This window comes from Prionailurus bengalensis, chromosome A1, assembly GCF_016509475.1.
Source record: "Prionailurus bengalensis isolate Pbe53 chromosome A1, Fcat_Pben_1.1_paternal_pri, whole genome shotgun sequence".
Lineage (NCBI taxonomy): Eukaryota > Metazoa > Chordata > Mammalia > Carnivora > Felidae > Prionailurus > Prionailurus bengalensis.
In genome coordinates, this window is record NC_057343.1 from 26,978,713 (window position 1) to 27,004,380 (window position 25,668).

A 25,668-nucleotide genomic window follows, 5' to 3' on the forward strand; every position below is an offset into this window, starting at 1 on the left:
AGGTCACGATCTCGCGGTCTGTGAGTTCGAGCCCCGCGTCAGGCTCCGGGCTGATGGCTCAGAGCCTGGAGCCTGTTTCTGATTCTGTGTCTCCCTCTCTCTCTGCCCCTCCCCCGTTCATGCTCTGTCTCTCTGTCCCAAAAATAAATAAACGTTGAAAAAAAAAAAAAAAGGACCCCCACTGGAGAACACACTGGCAGCACCCAAATAAATCCATTTTAATTGTCACTTTATTTCAACTACATTTTAAAGCTGTGATATCATGAGTGGAGAGGGAAGCAGCTCATACAAGAGCCTGAGTTCAAAGAAATTGAAATTTAGCGTGGAATGTAAAACTGAGGGCTTTTACTTCTAAGAGGATGGTTGTGGAAATACCAAGGGTGAAGGACGTGGGTTTGGTGCTGCAGCAGAAATAGTCTGGGGTGACCTTGCATTGGTCAGTGTCCATGAAGTAATGCTCTTTATAAGAGAAAAGCTTGTACCCGACAAGCTAGTAGAAATGTGCATTTCTCTTAAAAGTTTTTATTTTTTTCCTGTCCTTCTGTTCTAGAAGGGACATTATAAATTGCTAATGAACAGTGACTTTCACATTTTAAGAGATTAGATTCCCCCAGGACTAAAATAAAGTGTGCTTTAGCCTTCTTACACACAGGATATCCCATTGGGTTCCCTGCAGAGTGCTCTCTTCTTGCACCCTTTGGTAAGGGTGCACAATGGGTCACTATTGTCTGTAGTCTTTTTTTACATTGGGTCTCTGGCAGCCAGAGGGGAAAATAGTCACACACAGGGAAATGGTGCAAGTTAAAATCAAGTAAGCCTAGTGGGGTGGTAATGACTTTCCCATCATCCATGTCTTTGCCTTCAGGATATGTGAAGCTAAAAAACAATGTCACTCATTCAACGTTTATAGAAAACACACAATGTACGAGGTACTGTGCGAAGTACTGGAGGGCATGCGAAAGTATGCAAAACACAATCCCAGCGTGGAAGAATCCCGCCAGGAAGGGTATTTTCAAGTATTACTCAGACCTTATGATCCTTCAAGAAATTCTTGGGTGAATAAAATTGCACTTCTAATTTAAAATAAGCAAGAACTGGAAAAGCAAGAAATGGAAAAGACGCTATGTCTTTTAGGAAGAAGGTATGTAAATGTGTCTAAAATTTTTATTTCTAAGGTATACACAACGTGGCTTGGATGAATGAAGGAGTATGGGAGTTAACAGGCCAAGAGCGGCGCCAGGCTGGCCACAAGGGCCCCTTCTTGGCCGAGCCTGACTTCAAAAAGGCGCTGCTCTGATCCTGCACAGTTAGCTGAATCCGAACAAAGAGGCGACCGGCACTTTTACCTGGGAAGTGGATTAACTTTGAGGAAAAGTGGCCTCCGAGGAGGAAAAGAGGCAGCATTCTACCCGGAGTAAGAAGCGCCTTCCCTTCCCCCCGGACCGTGCAAGCTCACCTCCCTCCCGACTGACCTCACCCTTGCTCCCCGCCCCGCATCCCTACACTGGCGAGGCGGTGGGCCGCGCTCGGTGGGGTTCCACCGCCCACTCCACGCCCGCCGCGCTTGCACACGCCGACTCCCGCCGGTAGTCGGCCACGTGCGCCCGGGTCTCCGATCGGCCCACTAAGGGGCCGAGCGCCTCCAAGGTGGCAGTGGCAACCGTGGTGTCCCGATTTCTGTCCCTCCGCGCTTAGCCGAGAAGTCCGGACAGCGGCGGCGGTGGCGGGAGAGAGCGACTCGGCCCCTCCCTAGAGGGGGCCGCGCGACCGAGGGCTACGGGCACCGCCTCTGCTGCATCCGTGGCTGCGCGCTCCGCTCGGCTCAGACCCGCTCGGATCCGGAGCCCGCGCGCGGCGCTGCCTTCCCTTCCCCCTCTGCCGCCGCCCCGCGGGCAGCTCCCCCCGGCGAGACGCACGTTCGATCCTCCTTCGCCGGATTTACGGATTTCCGGGGGCAAAGAATTTTGCCTCAGTCCCTACCAGCATCTCTTGGCCTCTCCCCCCTCTCTCCTCGCGACTCCCCCACCCCGTGGGCGCGCGCGCGCGCACACACACACACACACACTCACACACACTCACACTCGCAGGCGCGCGTGCGCACGCCCGCGCGCCCCGAGCCGCGGAGTCTCCAGCAGATCCCACTCTCTCGGGCGCCGCTACTCACACAGGCTTCCAGTCGCCACGGGGCGTCCTCTGTCTGCGGCAGCAGCGGCGGAGGCAGCACAGGGAACCGCAGCTGCAGCCGGGCCGCGTCTTGCAGCTTCGTGTCCGGGACGGAGTCCGGGAGAAGCGGGCGAGGAGGACGACAAGGCGAGGAGGAGCCGCGCCGCGCCCAGCGCCCGGCTCCCGGCTCCGCGCGGCGGGCTGCCCCCGCTCCCGGTATCGCGGATCCAGGTAAGCAAGCAGCTCCGGGGCCCGCAGCATCCCTGGGGTGTCCGGGCTCGGTGCCGGGATTCCCCGGTCCCGCCCCCGCCATGGCCCCGGGACGGAGGCTTGGAGGGGAGTGGGCTCCCGGGAGGGGGAGGGGAATAGAGCTAGAGGTGAGGCTGGTGGGGAGGGGTACGTGGAAGCGTGGAGGCTTCCGCGCAGCCCCCCGCGCCTTTCCCCGCTCTACACCAGCTCCAGCCCTGTCACTTTTGCGAGCCTGGAGGTGCCCGGCTCTCCAGACAGCTGTGTCCTGCTCTCCCCGCCGCCGCCAGCCCGTGTTGGCCCTGGGCTCCGAGCCCGCCGCGCGCTTCCCACCTCCCCTGCACCTTGGACAGCGCACCCAGCAGCCCGCCGCCCCCTGCACGGCACCCGGGACGGAGCCCTGCTCGCGCAGCCCTCCCGCTACCCTCTTCTGGTCAGGTTGTCACCCTCTCGCCCTGCACCACTTGTCCTCTCTGTCTTGGCGGACTCCGCTGTGGTGCGGGCCGGAAACTTTACTCCCCTTCTCGTCTGCGCTAGGTAGTGTTGTTATTTTGTGACTGTCCCCTTACACGGGGAACCCGGACACCTTGGACGTGTCTTCTTCGGCGGGAGCAGGTCCTGGCCCGCCGAGTCGAAGGCAAAAGAGGCACTGGGCAGCTGGACTCGGTGGCTGCCAGGGTGCAGAGTCCGCGCCTCAGGTCCTGGACGCCTGCCGCCTCTCCGCCTCCCTGCCTCTCTGGACTCGACACGTGCGCGCCTCCCACGGACGCGGCCCCTCCCCGACCACCCCACGTCCTCCCCCTGCACGGCCACGGCCACCCCATAGGTTGGACACCCGGAGTTCGCGGGTCCTGATTGGCTGAAGGCGTAACCCCGCCTCCTTCCCGGAGGGGGTGGTTCTGGAGTGTTGTGGTTGTCATCCCGCGGCGCGCACATGGGGAAAGTGGGGTCGACAGGTGGGGAAGCCCGGGTGGGTAGGATCCCCGTGTCCCACCCTTCTCCTTCCGAATACACTCCTGCTCTTCTCCTTTTCTCTCAACATTTTGCTCCTGTAAGTAAAAAACAAAACAAAAAAACAAAAACAAAAACTGGCTTGAAACCCTACTTTTATCAGTATTGCATTTGTTTGGTGGTAGAGATTTGGAAAGCATATCTAGAAGAATGAGGGAAACAAATGCATGTGGGGACGGTTCGTGGCAGACTGGGCTGCAGTTTGAGTCCAGTAGTTTGGAGGAAGTAATGGGTGGCTAAGAGATCTGAAGATGGAGAAAGTGGGAGGGAAATTGTTTCTTGGATAAAGGAAGACGAAGGTGGGTGAACTTGGGAAGCTAAGGGGGAAAAAACAACTGGGTCATTTATGGGGTGACATGTGAAGGAGAAACCCATACGGGCACTCCCGGGAGGTGAGTGGGTTCTGCTGAAGAAGGCTCCGTTCCAGAAACGGGTAATTTTCGATAATATTTAGTTCATTATTAGCACACTTTGTTTCTGTTTTGCTGGCGTTGTCCTTTTGATAGGAGACTTTCTAGTAATGATGTCAAGCCATGTAATGGGTTTTGCTTATTCCCGTTTTGTTGTAATATATAGATTTCCAAGTGGCAATGAATTTCAAAAAGTGAACTTAAGAGCTCCTTTAGAGGGATGCACTAAATAGTTAAGGCAAAGTGCTTTTGAAATATTGTGAAGGAAGACGGATGAGCATTGCATAAAATCCAAAGATTGTTCTGGCGTTATTTAGGTCCTTTGCAGCAATACATACATACATACACACACACATATATATGTATGTATAAATTATGTATAAATGATACTGATTTCTCTTTATTTCAAAACGTGATTGCCTCTAGCATTTTCAAGCTTTGATTCCTTCAGGCCGTTTTGATGTTGTGTCTGTACATCTAAGAATATTGTAATTCTTATCTTTAGAAGCCTTGTCAATGCAAAACAAACAGCAACTGATGCAAGTTAATGTTGACAACTTTATATTGAGTACACTGTGTGTTATTTTATTTGCAAGCTAGTGAAATATGCAAGAGTAACATAGCATGACTGTTATTCCCCAGGGACCCATATCAAAACAAAGTGGGGAATCACATGAGGCTATTCCAAGGAGAACAGTTCAATTATTTTAAAAATGAATGTATTTTAAGATTCTTGGGTGTAAGCAGCAACAGTATTTTCCCATTTCAATTATTATCTTTGTACGCAGTGGTAGCACATAAAAACTCAGTAAGTCCTACAGCATGTTAAATATGTTAGGTAATTCCAAAGTAGATAGTGAAGGTTTTCCTTTTGATATTATTTGTATATAAGTAGACAAAATTGATTTTATGATTGTAGGACTTTGTATGGAAGGGACAGATTTGATACATCTGGCAAACTGGAAATTATTGCTATTGTTGAAAAAATAGGTCTTACTATGTTTTTGTATCTCTAGGTCATACTTTGATTTGCCTTCAAGGGATTTAGATTCTAGTTTTTAGCCTATCAAAGTTAGATGGCTTTTGAGGTAGGTAGAAGATGAATGTATATAGTCGCACATATGTATATCTGCAAAATATATGTATGTATAGATCCACACAGCTATATATGTATACACGTCATTTTGGGGTACATTCAGTGTATTTATTTATATATGTGTTATTGTCATTCTTAAATTTTTTCTCATTTCTTCCTGTCCAAAAGGTGGCCCTGTTTTAAACTGTAGAAAGCATTATTACCAGTAGAATTGGCCAATAGATCATGGAAACAGACAATAGTATTTTGTTGCTTGGCAACCACCTACTGTGAATGAAAAACAAAGCAGTGACAGCTGCTTCCACATCCTGATACCCATACTGTATAGCTCAAGCATTGAAGCCCTCCAAGTGAGACAGATCTAAGTTTCATTTGAGTCAGGTGAAGCTCTTTCTTTTGGGGGATGTTTTTAAAAAGAGTATTTACATTTTTTTGTCACAAGAATCACATTGTTACTGTGGGATGAAATGAAGCATCTAATTTCAGTTGCCCTCTTAATCGTAGTATAAACTGAAAGATGCAAGATAGGGTGACTTGTTTAGACCCTTCTCATTCTTCCCTTTATAGTCATTAGACACTGTAAGCACATTTTCTGCTGCTGTCAGATGCTTTTGGGGTTTTACAAAAACTTGAGTTCTCCGTGACACCTAAATAGATAGCTGGATTTCACTGCTAGCAGGGAATTAGAGATTTGTGCTCTGGCCTCATTCTTTAATTTCATGGGACACTGAGGCACAGTGAGGTCATGTGACTTGACCCTGGTGACAGAACCATCTCTAGAATGTCTTGCCTTGGGTCACATTTGGAAAGTTTCCCCCATTTCCTCCCTGGAATTATTCTTGTCCTTTAGTTACATAAAGTTTATAAAAAAAGATTTTTATCCTAATAAAGATACTTAGAAAATACAACAATATTTGGGAGTACAAATTCAGTATTGACACCAGGCTAGATTATGGTGTTAGAGGCATTGTATATCATGTGTTCTCCGTTCAGTATAAAAAGTCCTAGGACTCCTGTCTTTTTCCCCCCAAGTGGGGAAGCCCCATCCCTTGCTTTGGTAATTGTTTATACTTTTGGACAATCTTTAATGATCTATTATTCTCTGAGTGAGTTTTAAACAGGGATGAGATTGAAGATTGTGTTGGTCAGCTTGTATACCAGCGAGAGTTTAAACATTACAGCTAATTAATCACTCATTCTGGTCTTCTGTCTGCAACGTGGTGGAAATACTGTTGGTGTAGTGATTTGGGCTCTTTAAAGTACACGGGGCAGACTGTGTCGCTACATAATATTCATTTCAGTCTTTTATCAAAGCTCTCTTGCCAAAGATGCTACCTGAAGCGTGTTGGTGGAGGACAAGTCGCGTATCTGTGGGAGATGTAATCGTGCCAATTGTTTCTTAACTCTAAGATGATAATGAATAAATTACTGGGTGGCAAACTTGGATCACAGATGCATCATTAGGCATTTCTTCTAAACTTAGGAAATGTATTGCCTGTGTGATACATTTTGAGGTTCCTTATGCTATTTTAAAGAATCTGTATTTCATTGTTTATTATTTATGTCAAAGATAGGCATTTAACTTTAATGTAACAATTACAGTAGAAAAACTTGAAGTGGTCTGGTTGGAGAAACAATAAAGTGACAGTATTAAGTACCATTGAAGAACCATTTTCACCAGAAAAGCATGCACTTTAGCAGATTTATAGGGGGGAATAAATTGATTTAGAGCATGTTTAACCTAGTTTTGGAAGCCTGCTATTAACTTGTTCTAGCTAGGAGAATTTTCAAGCAGAATAATAATTTGGCAGATTCAAGTGAACTTCACTGAATTTTTAAAACTATTTTCTACAGTCTGGTTATAGTTTGTCCAGGGCAAGTACTTGTTTCAGATCCTCTAGGATTAATCGAAATTTCAAGATTGCTATTATTATTTTTTAAAATTTCTGAGCCATTTTTCTTTGCAAGGTGGGATGTTAAATATTCTGTCATTCATGCATTTAATTTAACTCACTGGAATTTTGATATTTAACTTCCCTATCGTATCTTCAAGTACAAGATAATGTGTGTGTATGTGAATGTGCAAACACACAGTACTTACATTTCCCCCCTTTTGTTGTTTTCATCCTTGTAGTAGAACACTAAAAGACTTGATTTATGGTTTTTTTTCATACAGTAAAGAGAAACTTTAAACAAAAGATATTTATGTTTTCAATTTCCTTATGTCTGTTTCCGCTATTATAACATGTAAACTCTCACCCACACTAATAGGATGATTGCTAAAAACAAGCATATATATGTGTATATGTGTATATATATATATATACATACATATATATGTATACGTATATATACGTATATATACGTAAAATACATATATATGTATATATACGTATATATAGGCAGCATCCCATTTGTTACCCTCCAAGCTAGCCAAGAAAGCATATTTTCTTATTTTTAGACAGACATATCCTTCCACACACATACCTACATAGACATTGAGTTTAAGGTCCTATAGACTCTTCTAAGAGTGGACAGGAATAGTGTGTTTATTGGGAGCTCTGTGCATGGTAATGCTGGTATATTTAGTAAAGTGTATATATTCAGATTTTCAGAAATATAGTAGCATAGGAAGAATTTCATTGAATTATTCCCTTTGTAAGATTTTCAAATTATGCTGAGAACATAACCCACAACCCTTACGACAGTTCCCAGTACCTACAATAGAGCCTGGCATGTAGTAGACACACAGTACCTATTTTGTGGAATATTCACCTGCCCTCCTTTTGTATATATAATGTTGCAAACACTTCAGTCGGTGTCTGCATGAATAGTATAAGTTGAGAAGACGGAGAAGAAATTACCGTAGTTTTCTAATTGTTTCTGGCACTATATTAAAAAAATAACTTAGCCAGTGAGATATTGTGGAATATACTTCTTCTCAGTGTAGAAAGTTATACCAGGAGTATTGATTTTTCACAAATACAGCCATCCTAAGTACAGAATAGCTCTTTAATAGCCCACAGCAGCAGAACAAAGGTTATGGCAGCTAGTCCAAAGGAATACTTTATTTAGTTGGAGCTAGAGGGTGAGGTTTGGTAGCCCCAGTGTAATTATCCAGACTGGAATGTGGCCAAGGGGCTGTGGTTAACATCCCAAACAGTGGGAAAAAAGCCATGGATGAGGTCTTTAGTGACTGTGAGTGGCCAGACCTCTGCTATGGTCTCATTTGCAAGAGAGCACTTTTAGTAGCTTAAAAACCACAACAACTGTTTTGCACTTAAGGGATTGAGCCGAGAGTTACCATTCTAGATCCCAGGTACCAAATTTCTGGTCATTGGATGAAGTCATAATCCCAAGAGTTCAGTGACATTGAAATAAGTCTCTCTTCTTTGTCCTGTGCCATCCTTGTGAAGTAGGTGGAGAGTGATAGTGTCTCTGGGGACAACCATGGCAGGATCACAAGGTAGGTAAAGTTTAACATGCTTCCAATTAGTCTCAAACATCCTTCAGCTTTCCACCACTACCCAGCTGTTTATCTCCGTTGTAGGGCTTAATTAATAGTTTCGTATCAGCAAAGCTCCAGCAGACTGCTTCCTGAGTTCCCTTTTTCTGTGAGAGAATTAGTCCTGCTATGTTTTTAAAAAACACCTCTCCCATGGCCGACCTCGGGTCACTCCAGGTTGGGGAGAGGGAGCTACCACATCTGTTGACCAGGGCCAAGTCATGTCCCCTCTTTGCCCATCTCTATCAAGACTCCCTTTTGGGGGAAAAATGTGTTAAGGTGTATACTGTTAAAAGGCTATAATACTTTCCTGGAGAGATTCCTGAGTATGTTGCATACATTGGGTTCTAAATATAATTATGTAATATAACATATATATTAATATAATTATGTGTTTAGTTTCACTAGTAGAATTGTACCTACTATTTTTTTTAAATTTTTTTTTCAACGTTTTTATTTATTTTTGGGACAGAGAGAGAGACAGGGCATGAACAGGGTAGGGGCAGAGAGAGAGGGAGACACAGAATCGGAAACAGGCTCCAGGCTCCGAGCCATCAGCCCAGAGCCTGACGCGGGGCTCGAACTCACGGACTGTGAGATCGTGACCTGGCTGAAGTCGGACGCTTAACTGACTGCGCCACCCAGGCGCCCCTGTACCTACTATTTTGATGCATAGGGAAGGTAGTTTTGTCCAGGGAACACTTAAATAATATCGTATTATTTTCTTTTAGGATTATTTCTTTAACAAACATTTATTGAGCATTTACTGCATGAATGGTACAGTATTTGGCCCTGGGTATCATAAAGATTCTTAAGGCACAGTTCCTGCTCATAGATGAGAATATGCTGTTTGCAGGGAAGTGCACAAATGTGACTTTAAAGGTGACTATGCAGGAGGATCAGTAGGCCTGGAGAGCAGGACGGCAGACACACAATGGCAGACCTAGTGAAACCCATACAAGATTTTGAGCTTCATGATATTAGTTTCACAATCTGCCTCTTGAACACAATTCCATGCAATTCCTGCTATACTACTGATTCCTGGGTCCCACCCCAGACCCACTGTACCAAAATCTTCAGGGACATGGCCTGTTGGAGCAGACATGGTCAGTGTCATACTTATTTGCCCAAATGCCCACTGCTCCAGTTCATGTCTGCAGAATGCTTCTGCAAGTACCTCTTGTTCTCTACGCGGAGCCTTTTTCTCCCACATGTAGGGCAGCGTGGTTGGGCAGTGAAGTTAATGGCCTCAGGACTGGACCTAGGCCAATGACAGAAGGGAGCTGGGAGGTAATACACTAGCATCTTGGACTTTCTGGTGTGATAACTGACACACGTTCCACACTGTGTCCCCAAATTGCCTAGTGAAACTGAACCTCAGTTGCCCATAATGGCAATCTCTTAGATATCTGTGCTTTGTTGACTGTCTCTCTTTCCTCTACCAGTGCTTCTAGGATCCTCTGCTAAATAAATAACTTGTACTTACATTCTGTCTCAAGATCTGTTTCTGGAGGATCCCAACATAAGATACTGAAGAATCTGCTTTATTTAATTTTATTTTTTATTAATGCCCCCACTGGTTTTTATAAAGAGGCAAATTTGGGAGACTTGGTCTCAGGTGATGATGGAGAGCCACTGAAGGATTAAGACGTAGGCATTGTCATTTTTCATTTGCTTCTTAGCAAGATCATGCTCGCAGGTGTGTGGCAAGTGGATTCATGGAGGAAGAGTCAGGAGCCTGGAGATCAGTTAGGAGGTGGCATTGCCCAGGCAAGCAATGGTCAGCACCAAAGTGAAGGTGGCAACTGTGGGGATGGAGGTGGGGGAAGGATGCAGGATGGGTTGTGGTGGAAAGCTGTCTGGAAAGGTCAACAGGACATGGAGGCCTGCATGTGTGTGGTCACCTAGCTGACTGCTGTTCCAAAAATGAGATTTTAATCCTCTCTCTGCCATGCATCGTGGCCCTGCTTTGTGCATTAAGCTCAGCACCCCTGAAGGGCTGAGACTCCTGTGCCTTGCCTGTAATCTTGGTCAGGCTTTCTAGAGTTAAGGAGCACAAGTCTGGGAATAAATAAAAGAAGACAAGAAGATAAATTGAAGAATATAAATAATTCACTACTAGATCATTAAAGGAAGAAAGTGATATTTTACAGGAAGGATTTGTGGAGTTACAGACAAGGAGAGTTGCAGAGATGCCTGTGACGCACGTCCTTTTTCTGATGAATAGTGATTCCCCCCCCCCCCCCTGCCGCCCCCATACTCTTGACTAAGAGGAGATTTTCATCCACCATCAGTTTCTGGAAGTCCTAGCCTGTACTTAGGTCTATTGTTTTTCCTGCTTCTCTGAGACCCTGTATTTTAGCTAAGTGAATGAGTGGTAGCTGGGGTTGGGGCTGGTTCTTTTCTCTTGCTCTGTCAAAATGCCAGGCTTTTCCTTGCAGTTTCCCCTGCCAGCTCTTAGGCCACCAACTCCCAAAGGAGACCAAAGGGTACAGAGGAGGGCAGGAGAAGGGAAGAGCAAATCCGTAAAAAGAGCTCTTCTGAATTAAATGCTTAATCATGAAATGAACAGGTTAAAGCTTGTTAGTTGATATGAAATAAAAGGAGGCAGCCTTCTAATTGTCCCATGTACAAACACTTACATTCTGGCTCTGTCTGTAGTCAGATGTGCCAAGGCTGAATCGTCCAACAAGAGCAACTTGACACCATCACCTTTCTGCAAAAGTAGCCGTGAGCCGATGACACGGAGAAGACTGCATTATAAGAAGCTGTAGAATGGGTCAGCAGAGAGCTTATTGGGCCTTGCTTAACACGCAGAACAGAGTCAAGGCAGTGGCAATACGGGGCATGTGGGCATAAGGAGGCTGGAGAGACTGTGTTCAACACAATTCAAGGAGAGCAGCCTTAGAATATTATGAACGTATTTATGATATTTTTAAATTAAACTTTATTCGGACATCGCTGTAGATTCCCATGCGGTTACAAGAAATAACCCAGAGAGATTCTGCGTACACTCTGCTCATTTCCCCCCAATGATAATATCTGGCAAACCTATAGCACAATATCATAACCAGGATATTGGTTGATAGAGTCCGTCATATCTTCTTCATATTTCCCCAGTTTTACTTGTAATCATTCGGGTGTATGTGCCAGGTTTTTTCTATTCAGTACTCAGGGGATATTTTTTTTACTTTTCAAGGAGTCTTTTTCATTCTAAAATTTTGAAAAAAATTCACTTGTTGGACTTGTGCTGGCTTAGCTGTAACTGAAGAAAGGGTAATGTAGAATCGACTCCTTAACCCCCTTCCAAGTCTGGGATTCTGCAGAGTGGAATCAAGGGCCACCTAACATGGCAGGAAGGTCAGTAGGCCATGGTATAGCTTCCACTTTATTACTAGGTAACCACTTTATCACTGGCGCCTTTCTATGGCAATACACAAACCTTTTAAAAGTATGTCTATTGCAAGAGAAGCTTGCTTATTAAATCCTATTGTAACTCATCTTTCTTGTACCAGAGTTTCTGTCCTTTCCTTCTGGCATTTCTTGCCCTCCCCTTTTCCTCTTTGGGTCGGAGGGGGCTCACCCCTTCAGGTTGTGCTCCTAGATTCCTGAGTCAGGCTGTCTTCAGCCTGTGGGAGGCACTGGTAAGAGAGGGCAGGGAGAAGGGCAAGACCAAGGCATTTTTTTCTTTTCTCTAGCTTCGTGCAGCATCCCTGGCAGTGAGACTCCCTCCTCTGTAGCACCACTCGTGCTTGACACACTGGCTCTGGTGCTAGCTGCTCACAAGTGACCTTGGCCCATGGGCCCCAGAGACATACCCTCCTGCCATTGTCTCTTCAGCCTTGGGGAGGTAGCAGCCTCCTGCTCTTGCTGATCTCTGGATTGCCTCGCTATCCTGTTAGGCTCTCTGCTCCACCATCACCTGAGTAACCAAGTCCCTATATTAAATTTCCTTTGTAAAAAATGCTTGAAGAGATTTCTGTTTTCCTAGTTAGATATTCTGCAGTTCTTCAAAGCATGGAAATGGTATAAATCTGAAGAGGTTTTCTGTTTCTGACATTCTGGTGTATTCCAAGGGAAAAATCTCGCGAACTCTAGTCAGGGCAGAATTTGTAACTTGTAATCTCACCTCTCCCACCTAGAATCCCAGCCTCTTTACTGATTATTCATCTGCTCCCAGTCTTTGGTTTTCCAACCTGATTTCCCGTTGTCTAATATATTTGGTAATTTTGCAGCCTCCCCTAGTGTCTTTGTTATTTTGTCCTTGGGCCGCTCTTTTACTAATCTTCCCTATCTTATTTTCTGCTAGCGGTTCTTACTGACCTCATCTCCATGTGTAATACCCTTATGCCCATGTTAACATATTGGTCTCATGACTCGCTCCTGAATGTTCTTTGGTTTATGGAGCATACATCTGCTACATTAGGATTTGGTTTTGCTGTCACTTCACTTTCTTGCATGAGGATGCTGTTTATTTGTATTACAGGGGTCCTCCGCCTCTTCTCCTATAAAAGTATATGTGACTCTATAACAAAAACAATGGTAAGAATTTGAATAAGAATGTCTTTGTCAGAAGGTAATAGGACTCTGTAGAATCTTCAGGTATAAAGCATATTTAGAAGCCATGTCATTGAAAGCAAAGCTGGGAACCACCATGATGGCCACATATACTACCTTAAGGAAGGGACATGAAAGAGAAACAGTATGCTTAGGGAAGGTGTTGGGATGGTAAGGTTGACCACTCAGGTTCCTCCCCCGGTTGGAGAGCAGTCTTATTGGTTGCTACCATATTGGTCTCATAGTTGGTCACATTGAGCAACTTCGTCTTTTCTCCAGGCGGGTCCCCAGGTGAGCACAGGGAACTGGGAGTTGGAGCAAGGAAAATGCTTTCAAGCTATCTCCAACTAAGATGTGTAAAAGGTCACACAAATAATCCAGTTGTAGGTGCCCCATCTTCCAAGGCCAGGGATAGTACCCTTAGGCACTGCAGCACACACGGGGGATACTCTTTAAATGGATAGCCATGCAAACCACTACTGGGACTGTGGATTAGGGTCGGGGAAAATCCAAAGCTTTGGCTGAAGAAGAATTTAAATATTGAAAAGTAGCCTGTGGCATGAGCTCTGGATGTGTTCAGGTCCTGATGTTCTTCTGTCCTTGTGGTGGACACAGGGCTGGGGAGTGTTTTGCAGCTAGTGCACACAGTTATGAACAGATGGATCTCTTTGGAAGCTGGAAGGCCACTTGCTTGCCTCTGCTCTCCACAATGATCAGAAGTGGTGAGCGTTGGGCAGGAGAATTGTAGATTAGGCGGCTCTGGGCAAGCTGACAATGGAAAAGAAATAAGCTTATTTTAAATGGGCATAAGCTTTGAAGGCAAGTAATAAAGACATATTTCAGCCTCATGGACAAATTAGGGTTCTAGTTAATACAAGTGCAAGATCGGAAAAAAATAAATCACTTGCTCATCTCTAATCGCTAAAGAACAGTTTGTTTAGTAACAAAGTACCAATCATGCCTGCTCTTACGCGAGTTTCTCCTCTATTTCTCTTTTTCCTACATCTCTCAGAACTAGTTGAGTTCAGGGTCCTTTTTCCCCTGGGAGTGCTCTATACATTTTTATTCTGGAAAGTGGAGCCTATGTGAGAGCCACCAACAGTTTCCCAAGACATCCTTCTGAATCCTGGTCTTTTACCCACCTCGGTTCCATCTTTCTGTAAATATATAATCCCTGTTTCTTTCCTCGTTACTCAGTAATGTGCTGTGGCATGAGGAGAGAGTTTTTAAATGGAATTTTCTTGGGCATTAGGAACTTCAATCTATCAAGAAGCACAAAGCAGGCACTGTAGAAGTGAGAGTTGTTTTCTGTGCATTGGTTGTGCGCTCTATTATGTTGAGTTGGCCCTCAGTAGTCTCTGATTTTTCTCATCTAGTTATTAAAAGAATAATGTTGGTAGATATATATTTAAATCTCACATAATATTGTGACCTAGCTTGGTACTCATTCTGTAGTAAAGATTTAATGTTTTTGGAGGAAAGCATGCTGCATATTCCTTCTGCCCAATGAATAGGCACTTATTGTGCCAAGTTCATGCTAGGTGCTGGAAATACAGCAGTGAACAAAAATGATCACTGTTCCTGTCCTTCTGGGAGCCCCCAGTTTACCAGAAAGGACATTAAGTAACCCCCAAATAATTCTGTAATTAGAACTCTTGACAAGAACTTGGAAAAGACCAGGTTTCTCTGAAAGGGTATGGAGAGGATGAAGTAGTCAGAGAAGGCTTATAGAGGAAAATAATTTACAAATGAAGATCTGAAGAATGATTGGGGCTATCCAGCTGGGGAGTACCATTTGCGAAGCCCTCACCTGAGAAACATCTTGGGTTTTAGAGCCATTGAAAGATACTCGGGTTGGTGCAGTGCATTGAGTGAGGGTGGACTGTACCTGGCGGGGAGGCCGCTGAGATGTGGCTTAGGGCCTGGTTATGCCACACCTGCTAAGCCATGCTGAGGACTTTGGATTTTATCCTAAGTGCAATGGGAAGCCATTGAGAAGTTTTTGGATTTTTTTTTTGTTTGTTTTTTTCTTTTTTAAAGTTGAGATGAAATTCACATAACACAAACTGTGTGAAAGTGAATAATTCAAAGGTATTTAGTACGTTCACAATATTGTCCAACTACCATTGGTATGTCTGTTCTAAAACATTTTCATTGCCCTAGATGGAAACGCCATTCCCATTAAGCAGTCATTGAAGAGTTTTACAAGGAGTGATGTCGTGTTACCTGTAGCATGTAAGATCTTTCTGGCAAGTTCTGAAGAAGGGATTGGAGAGGGGAAGAGTGGAAGCAAGACAGCAGACTTGGAAGTAGTGGTCAAGTTCAGAGACAGATGATAGTGATGGCTTCCTGGACGAGGGACAAGATTAGTGAAGAGAAGAGTGGAATGATCCAATATGGAGTTATATAATCAAGTTTGATTATCTGTGTAAGTGACTTAGTCACTGTTTAACTATCTACATAACTGTTTCCCAAAGGATAATTCATCCCCTATTCAGATCTAGGTAGTCTGCTTGTTAAAAGTACAGGTACGTAAGCCCACCTCAAGGTACTGATGCAAATGGACTAAAGAGGGATTTTAAGGGATTCTTCTCGGAACTGAGGTTTGAGAACCATTCATTGTTGTTTGTCATTCTTTCTCATTCTGATGCCCTTTAAGATTGCAGGCTGTCAACAGTCCATCAAGGTAGGATGAATTAGAATGAGACACAGAATAAACAAATGGATAACCCACTGTACGCTTGTAATTTTGAGTGGGATGGATGCTTTTTGGAGATGAATCTTTAACTTGATCTTAAAGACAAGTATGTAATACAGACAGTTCTATGGGTGGTGTTTATTTTTGTTTCTTTTCTTTCTTGGAGTGTGTGCCTCTCCCAGAATTAAATGGTGACTGACTGAGAACAATGACATTCTTATGAAATACAGTGTAGGTACAGTGTAGTAATTTGTGGTAAGAGACACATACAACTGCTGGAAATTAACATATAAAACCAACCATCCTGGTATTTTTTGCGGTTACCTTGTAGCTACAGGATTCCTATTAAAGACATGTTCACTCCAATTAACTGAATTTAGAAGCCAGAGTTTTTTGAGACTTTATAGTCAGAAAATCCTACAAGCTTTGGTAAAAATCAACCAATCAACAAATCAAGATTTTGTCTTTGACTTCTGGTTTCTGTTTGCTGTCGGTAGGTTTTTCTAAGCCATTACTACCTTTTTAGAGCTGTTAACTTGCAGCCAGAGTCTACGACATTCAGATGTTACTGTCCCGTTCAAATAATTCCCTCCCCCACCACAATTTCGCTAACATGTTTGGTTAAATTATAATTTTAGAACTGAAGGATATTACAGAGAATTTAGTTTTCTGTTGTTGTTGTTGTTGTTGTTGTTGTTGTTGAAACTATTACCTTTGGAGATCTTAAAGTAAGTGAAAGAAGACTCCTACTAAGGGAGTGGCGTTAGGTCCTTGGGCATTAGGGTCCCTGAGGAAAGGGTGTGGGTATCCAGCAGCAGTCAAGGGTTAAGCCCTCTATTTTACCCAGCATAACAGCCTGCCAAAGTGGTTGTAAGCGGCCTCAATGGTACCTGCTCTTCCTGCAAGTAGCTGGTGTCTCTTGGCATGCTTGCAAGAGATCCCTTCTTCCCTCCCCCACTAGGACTTCCTCTGTTTGAGTATGAAGTGCTCAGCTCCTACAAGATGTTTCATTTTGATTAATATTATTTCCACTCTTCTGGAAAGACACTTGGGCACCTCTGGCTGTGTTTCTTTTTCAGCATGTACAAATTCGGATCTTAAAGTGGTTTCATTGCTTCATCATAGAGTTTTATAATGAAATAATATTTTGAGTGCCTGATGGGTTTTGATCTTTTTCCCTGGACCACTTAGGTTTGGAGAGGGATCTGAAGAAAAGCGGTTCATTTATTTTCCACCAAAGATAAACAGAATCGGTAAATAGCCAGCTTTTTTCAAAGCTTAGTTTTTCTGTTCCACAAAAATGCATGTTGTTGTGTAAGAGCATACACTATAGAAGAATACAAAAAGGAAAGTAAAATTCCTCTGAAATACTAGAGTTAGCCATTGTTGACATTTTTGTAAAATTCTTCCAAGTATAATTCTCTATCATCTCTATTTATGTGTGTCTGTGTATATTCTATGTACAGATGAAGGTCTCAGTAAATGGGATTTTGCTGTATGTGTTATTCTGTAGTCTGTGTTTTTCTAATAACATGTGGTTGGCAACTGTCCATGCCAATAAATATATATTATCTTTTTAATAATTGAATACTCTTATTGGATGCTTTTCATGTAAGCAATTCAAATCCCAGGGCAAAGTAGCTTAAATAATAAGAATATAGTGAAAATCCAGTGGGTAAGGGCTTCAGGCATAATTTAATCGGGACTTAGGATTTCTCTCCTTTATAGTTTTCTTTTGCTTACTCTTTTTCATGCTCCTCATGGTAGCAAAATCGCTGCAGCTCCAGGGGCTCATTATCCAGAGAAAGAGAGCCTCTGCCAGTCACCGAACTAAAATCCTGGGCTTCTTCTGCCTGGATCATCTTAGGTAATGTGACCAAGGGAATGCCATTATTCTGATTGTTTCAGATCTGGGTAACAGTTTATGCTAATCCCATCCAAAATTTGTGAATAAGGAACTCAGAGTTCTGCTGGAAAAGAAGGTGAAACACCTTGCAAAGGAGGCAGCTAATGGTTTCTGTTAGAGTTTACTCTGGGCTTACTGATAGACATTTAAGTTGTTCCCAGTGTTTCAGTCTAAACACTATTGCTGCCCTAAGCTTGCTTGTATATATACTTTATTCTTTTGCAGTAATCTCATTTGGATAAATTCTTATTAGAGGAGTTTCTGGGTCAAAAGATATGCCCATTTTACATTTTTTAATTGACATAAACCATCCAAGCTGGAAAACCATACTCTTGCCAATTATATTTTGAAATCCCTCAACTGCCTGTTGAGAGGCTGTTGTTTGTTTGTTTGTTTGCTTTTTTTTTTGTGTGTGGTTTTGTTTTGTGTTGGTTTTTGGTTTTGTTTTTTTGTTTTTTGTTTTTAGCTTCTGAACTGAAGCAGAATTTCAGGCGTCACAATTTCTCCAAGCAAGACAAACTTGACCTGACATAAGTTGAGGTTAATCAAAGCTTCCGTGTATAAGATGTTTCACCAGGAAGGCAAAGAGGGAAGGATGGAGAGGAATACATTCTTCCAGCTGCAGGCCTAGTTTTTGGTGGGCGATGGCTCAGGAATTGACTGGGTGCCCCTGAGTGCCACCCTGTCTCTTCTCAGTGGCATGTGCTCTCCAGTCACTCTGCATTGTCTACCTCTTCATTCCCATGTCTGGAAAGTGCTGGCGGATGGTGGCCATTCATGCAGTTAGTCTGCACTTTCTATTGTACCTCTGAAGTTCTTGAACTTAGTAGAAAAAGCTAACGCAGAAATCAGTGATCTCTGAGATGGTGAGACCTTGGTCATTGTTTTGAGGAAATGAACGGGGCAGCTCATGGGTGACACACTTCCAGGGAACCAATGACAGATGTGATTTGTTAGGATGGCCTGTATTCATATGAATGAGAAGGACATTTGAGTGGAAACTGAGCAGAAGATCTCAGAGTTACAGTGAATGTCTCTTTGAGTATTTTCTGGCACAGTTGTAGATGCCATCCTGTTTAATCCTCATACTAACCTTTTTTCTGTCAACAGTAAGAGGAAACCAAAACCCAGGAAGATTAACTTGTCCACTGTCATAGCTAGTATGCGGAAGAAACAAGAATTTTGAACCTTTTATCCCACCACATTTTGCTCTATAAGGGTCCCTCTCTCCCAAATAGAAATTATTAATAACAACTGGCTTTGTTTTATTTTAACTGATGATGTAAAAGAAGGAATATAGTGGTTAGTTCTAAAATTATGATGGCATTAAAGAGATTCACCTGAAATTTTTAAATGATGAAAATTAACCCAAAGTGCAAATGACCTAGATGAGATGTGCAACCTAGAAAATAAGGAATTTGGATCAATAGTGACAAAGGGAACAGGCTCACTTGTGGGCACTGAGAGTTGGGACTTTCTTTCATGAGCTTGAAACTTGAGGAAAGGGGCCAAATGGTAAAAATAGATAAGATTAAGTGCATGTGAGCATGTTCTAAATTATTATGTGTTCTAAATTATTATGTGAGCATGTTCTAAAGCTGTGAATATGCTAAAGAAAGAAATTATTATTGTTAAATTGGAAAGGTTTATCACGGAAGCCTATTTACATGACAGAATTTTATTACAAAGTAGAGAAGTGATAGAATTTTAGAGATGTGTGAGCTTGGCTGCTCTGTTTTTTGGGCTCAGACTGCTAGATGGACATGAATCAATTAAGTCAAACACCATCCTGATCAACAAGAAGAAAAAAAAGGCAACTTATGTTTTTAAAAAGCAAAAATACGTTTCCACTAAAAAAAAAAAAAAAGACTGTTAGGGTGTATGCAGCATGTTTAGTAGAGAAAAGCAACAGCTTAAATTCACAGGAATGGAATTATGTAGCACAGGGTCAGTTCTTCTGTCACTTCGAAGAAGGAAGAGTTCCTTGTGGGCAGGGGCCAAAAGGAGAGCTCCACCTTGTGCAGTCTCTCACCACCCTCCACCTCTCTAATTGCCAAATGCCAGGGGGAGCTGGAGGGCACTGACAGATTGAGTGGTCTTGGTGAGTCTTGTGTTGCATCTGGCAACAAGTGTATTGGTCTCCTTGGGTTCCTGGCGGCTGCTATGCACTGCCCGTCGTTTGTGGTGTCTTCCAGTGGACAGCCGATTAAGAGCCATGGGGCAGAGGACCCGGCTTTGGCAAATGGCCAGCTGTATATGGCAGACCCTGCTCGCTGTAAGTGCTTTGGTGGGAACTGGGCACGTTCTTTCCCACTGATGCTGTAATGAACCGATGACAGAATACCTGCTATAGTGTCTCCTTCATCACCTTCCCTGGGAATTGACTCCATTGCCCGATTGCACTGATCATGAAAAACTTAAAGTGTGCAGTCTACACTTCTCTCTCCTTGGCTCGATGAGATTGCTGCTTGCCCTATTTGGCAGTCTCGAGAGTAGCTGTGAGCACCAGTGAGGTTATTGGCTGATGAGTTAAACAGAAGCTGGATAAAGTGTGGCTCCCTGCATAGTCAGGGCAGAGCTTCTAGTCCCAGGGTTAAAACAACACGGACACAGCAACTGAAAATGTCACTGAGCAGTGCACCATGAATAGCCTTTGATGCCCAATGGGGCCATCCGTGCCCCGGTGCTGAAGTGCTGCTGCAGACTTCCAAAGCTCCAAATTTGTGCTCAAGTTTCTTTAGTCTCAAAATCTTAGCGTGAAATATTTAGTACCCTAGGAAAGCTAAATTAATGGTGAGTCAAAGTAATTAAGGCAAAGTAAATAATCTCCAAGGTTCTCATTCCCCGTGAAACTAATTTCATATCTTATCCTTCATGTGTTAAAAATAGTTCTCTGCTAATTCAAGATGCCCGTGCTCTGTGTTAGTGAAGTGCACTTCAGTTCTATTGAAAGGATGCAGATTAGGGAGTTATTTTCAATTGGGCATTTTTTTTTTTTAAAAAGAGAGACACTCATTTTGGCACCACGAGAGTGTGACTCTCTTTGGGTGAACTGAGAGTTGGATACAGCTGTAGCCGGGCGGATGATGGGCCAGCTAGCTTACGATGACTTGCAGCTGGGACAGCCTCTTCATCCTTCTAGATCCTTCTAGTGAGAACTCTCAGTTCCCATCCTTCCATTTGATGATGAGATTAGTTTAACTCCTTTGCAGGATTTTGACTGGCGAGAGCTTGTCCTTGTCTGTGACTACACGCGTAGGAAGTAGATCTGGGTAGGTTTTCTACATGATGGGAACATTGGGTCTTGAACATAATTTGAGAGTTATTTGTCACCTGAAAATAATCAGGACATATAAATAAGGGGACGCTTGTGAGCTTATGGGTTTGTAGACTCCAGTGTAACCAAGCTGATCTTTCTACATTTGAGCCATTCCGGTGATAATGCCCCATTGTCCCAGGGCCTGAGAACACATGGTACTTTGGAGTCAGTGCATGGCTATGATACTGTGGCTTCCTCAAGCTAATGAAACTGCTTCAGAATTTATTATTGTTACAGCGGCGGTCTTGATCAAATGTGAGAATTCTTTTCTCTACGATCGGAGAGTATTTTGGTTAGAACGAACAGAGGTGGTTGAAGAGATGTCGAGCAAACAGTCCTCAGTTACCTACAGCTGAAATATGCCATCGTTATCTTCTTGCTCACCTTCAGAATTCCTCAGTTATCTTTTTGTCTTCAAAGAGATGCCTTAGCTCTTCAGCACATCATGGGCCTGTTCTTCCAGAGAAATGCAGTTTTGCTTTTAATATGTTTTGAGATGGCAACCTGGGAGTGGAATATGCAGTACTCTGCTTACATCACAGAGTGGAGTCTGTATCTCGCCACACATCCATGCGGAAAAATGCGCATAATTAATAGAAGGAGAATCATATGTAAAGTGATTCTCTTATGTTTGATATTTGGTTTTAGTGTCATAAGAACATTTCTGTGCACAGTGAAGTGTCCCTTTTGCTAATTTTTTATTTCTCTTTCTGAAAAAAATACCAGAATTAAGTTGAGCATAGGTGCGTGGCATGTATGGATAATATTTTTACTGTGTGTGAAGCCATCATACTATGGACATCATGGCTTTTTAGTATTTTATCATAATCATTCCATTTATAGAGTACCTAACAAAGTGCAAAGCATCAGCTCATTTTTTTGATCATCATGACTTCTGAATGAGCAGGGTAGCCATTTATTATCCCTGTTTTGAAGGTGATGAAATTGAAATTTGGTGAAGTCAGTTTGTCGGTAATCCCTTCATTGATTTGTCCTTTATTTCACAAACTTTTACTGAGCGCTTCTCAATGTTTGACAGTTCTGAAGGTACAAAGATGAGATGGTCCCTGCCCTCAAGGATACTAGAAGAAATGGACAGGCACAGATAACGCTGTGTGGCCGATATTAAGTTGCAAATAGCGTTCAACTTTCCCACAGCAGGGTGCGGTTCATTCTGGCAAGGGAATTGAGGTACTTTTTCACAGAGATGAGAATTGAACTAGGCTCCAGAGGGGTTCTCCAGGTAGGGAAGGTCTCATCCAAAGGTGAGACACAGAAAGACGGAAGAGCCCCAGGAGAGCTGTGTGAAGTGGCTGGAACATTGAGAACAAACAAGCAGGTGAGATGAGGCTTGGAAAGGTCCCACAGCTTGTAAATGACAGAGCCAGGAAGGGGCGGGGTTTTCTGCTTCCTAGTGTGATGCTTGTCCTGTACATTAGGTTCTCTGTTGCTTATTTAGGTTTTCTTTTTTTTTTTTTCTAAATACATCACTGGCACCCTCTACACAAGCCATGTTCAAGACTACGACAACTAGGGATTTCATTTGACAAGGTTATCTCATATGGCTAGAGGTGTAGCTTGTGTTTTAGTCAGTGTATGAATGTGTGTGCTCCTATGGATTAAGGTGAAGTGACTGGGGGCTGAGGCCCAATGGTCTCAGTTAAATGTTCTGACAGGAGAAGAGCAGGTGCCTTTTTATCAGCCACAAACAGGTGTGTTTCTGCTGCCTGACCCCAGCCCTAGATTGGAGGTCTCCCAGGTTATGTAGATATGGCACTTGGCAATCTAAAGGCTTTAGTCATTATTTGGAAGGGGTTGGTTTTTTGAAGCTGTTGCTCTGGTTGGAAATGATTTTTTGTTCACAGCGCTGAGTAAATGCTAGAAATAATTGAAAGTGACTTGAAGAAGGAGAGTAAAGTGGAGGTAAGGCATATTAGCTGCCGGCTGATGTTACTGCTTGAAAGCAGGCAGTTTTGTTAGATTTTGCACACTGTATGTGGTGTAAAGAACAAACCTTTCCATTTTTTTTTTCTGAGAGCCATGATGTTATCTCAGTAATTGAAAATAATCTTCTAAAGTTGCTCTTTAACTAGATTTACACAATCCCCTTTCAAATCGGCTGTTATCTGCCCTTACATTTCACAGTAAATGTTGCTGTCTGCACAGCCCCTGCTAACAAGAAGATCAAGTGTAACTCTTTTCATGATTTGAAATAAAGTGTTTCTATTGTAATTATCCTGGCTCCTGGTTGTGGTGTTAGAAGGGGGCTCCTCTCTTAGCTGGGTTTACAAGGAATACAAAGCGTTGTGTTCTAGCCGCGTTTCCTTTCACGAACATCTTAAGCAATTGTCTAACTTTCTCAATCATTTAGATTTTTTATGTTTAAAAATGTTTTCATGGATAGTTCATGGTGTGGTCTGGGATTAAGGAGAGGTGGGTTTTGGGAATTTTTACATCTGCTCTCCAGGGTAAACTTGAGAGCCACTATATCTCCTGTTTATATCTTCACTGACCTCATTTTGGCAAAATTAGAATAAACGTTATGCCTAATAAGCTGCAATAGGCAGGTTTTAAATGGGTGTTTTATGACGGTGGTGACAGAGGTAAACAGTAAAATGTGTTACTAGAGAATGTTGTGAAAAGCTGGAATCTTGTTTGAAATTCTTCAGCAACAGGATAAGTTCTCATATGTTTGGAGCACAGATTCTCTGAGTCGCATATACTGTGATAATACATTTAACTGTCTACTCCTAGATTGTGTTCACATTTTATTTTTAAATTGTGATGTCATCCCCCTGGCATTATTGACTTAGAAAAGCATTTTGCTTATTGGAGGCTAGCACTTTTCTTTTTTTCTTTTTTTTTTTTTAATTTTTTTTTTCAACGTTTATTTATTTTTGGGAGAGAGAGAGACAGAGCATGAACGGGGGAGGGGCAGAGAGAGAGGGAGACACAGAATCGGAAACAGGCTCCAGGCTCTGAGCCATCAGCCCAGAGCCCGACGCGGGGCTCGAACTCACGGACCACGAGATCGTGACCTGGCTGAAGTCGGACGCTTAACCGACTGCGCCACCCAGGCGCCCCAGGCTAGCACTTTTCAATAAAGTTTCCTTTAAATCATATTGCTAATTACTTTCTCACGGAAGAGACCAACCAACAACCATGGAAGAATAAAAGGACATTAAGTCCTATTTAAATTAGAGTATGGAATCAACTAGTAGCATTTTGTTAACTGGTATTTCGGAAAGGAAGTCGAGGGTTGAATGAAGGATGGGGTGAGGGAGGGAAGACTCCAACTGAGGTTAAATATGCTCTTCTTCTTCATGATGTTAGTTGGGGTGGTTAGATTAAGGCCCAAATCTCAATAATTGTATGAGTCCTTTGAACGCTTTAAACCTAACTTCACTTGGGTGCAAAATAAGAGGGTTAGATAAAATGACCTTCTAAGAGTCTCAACTGCTCTTATCTGAAATGATGAACTCTGCTAAATTTAAAGACTATTCAGTGCACCTATATATTAATAAAGAGTGGATTTATGAGCCATAGCTAAAAAGCTACATGGTCTGCCTTTTATCTCTTGTATTGATCAACTCCTTTAATAGAGATAATTGAGAATGGACTGAATCACTTTGACAGCTTCTTAATTACATTAACAAAAATAAAAATATTTTTTGCATTGCCGAGTATTTTACATTGCATAAATATTTCGTGTAATACTCCACAGGCTTCATATTATGTGACACCTTTTCCCAAAAATATCTTCTGACCCAGGTATAATAGGTATTGTTTTGTATTGTAAATAGTAAGAGAGTAAATACCTTGTCTAATTCCCACAGTTGGCTACCCGCGGCGTCTTTTTTCGGACTGTAGGATGCCAAGTTAGTGCTTGCCCCAGATGATGAACTTCCATCTGGTGAAAATGGACACCACGGGCTTACTCGTGTCCGAGGCCAGAGATCCAAGTTGTGCTACTTTTCGTTCTACATCACGTTTTGTCTCGTTGAGTACTTACTAGAACTACTGCTGCTTAAAAGACATAGGAGTAATCATAGGGAATTAAATTCAAATTTCATCCCATGGTTAATGAAACGGGTGAGGAAGTTAATAAGGAAGAAAACTCAGATCTGATCGATAAAAGAAAGCCAATGTATCCACCCCCAGTCATCTCAGGAAACTGAGACTTGGATGACCTGAAGAACAAATAATCGCTACCACCTGCCCACGTCCTTGTCCTTCTTAACAGTAGGCTGTTGACAGCACAGGGAATAAAGGGAAAATTGGAGGGGGGAGGTTTGTGTGGAAGAAGTCAGGTGGCTACATCTGTAGCTTACATGGGTCCTAGAGCTCAGAACAGAGAGTAAGTGGTCGGGAAGTTTAAATTGTCCCGGAGCCATTTTAATTTATGAGTTTCTCACGTAACTTACAAGTTTCTCATCTAATGGGCATATTGCCAGAAGAATTCTGTCAACTTTTGCCGACACTGAGCTATCCTTCGGGATAGATCTCAGCAGTCATATCCATCCCAGGTAAACCCAGGCACATTAACTATTATTCTCAATTATTCTCAATATTGTTGCACTAATAATTCCAGCTTTATTTGACATTAGCCGCACAAAAAGTAAAGGAGGAGGATGTGCATGAAATAGATTTGCAGAAGGCAGCATGACCTAGAGAAGGTCAGAAACACATGCTTTTATTTTATTGTTTTTGTTTCCCTTCCTGTTCTCTGGCCACTTGGAACACTGTGTCCAATTCTT

The 25,668-nt window shown here is 42.9% G+C and overlaps 1 protein-coding gene across 5 annotated transcripts in view; it reads left to right on the plus strand.

Annotated features, from left to right (window-relative positions):
* The first annotated feature begins 2,162 nt into the window (after window positions 1-2,162).
* The window catches only part of ENOX1 (ecto-NOX disulfide-thiol exchanger 1), a 553,951-nt gene continuing 530,445 nt past the window's right edge, over window positions 2,163-25,668 (plus strand). For 3 of the 5 annotated variants that reach the window (XM_043579389.1, XM_043579405.1, XM_043579381.1), the window contains exon 1: window positions 2,296-2,394. The gene's annotated coding sequence lies outside the window, so the exon portion shown is untranslated. Of the gene's footprint in view, window positions 2,395-25,668 lie in introns of all 5 variants that reach the window. The other 2 variants (XM_043579372.1, XM_043579396.1) reach the window with 2 other exon arrangements.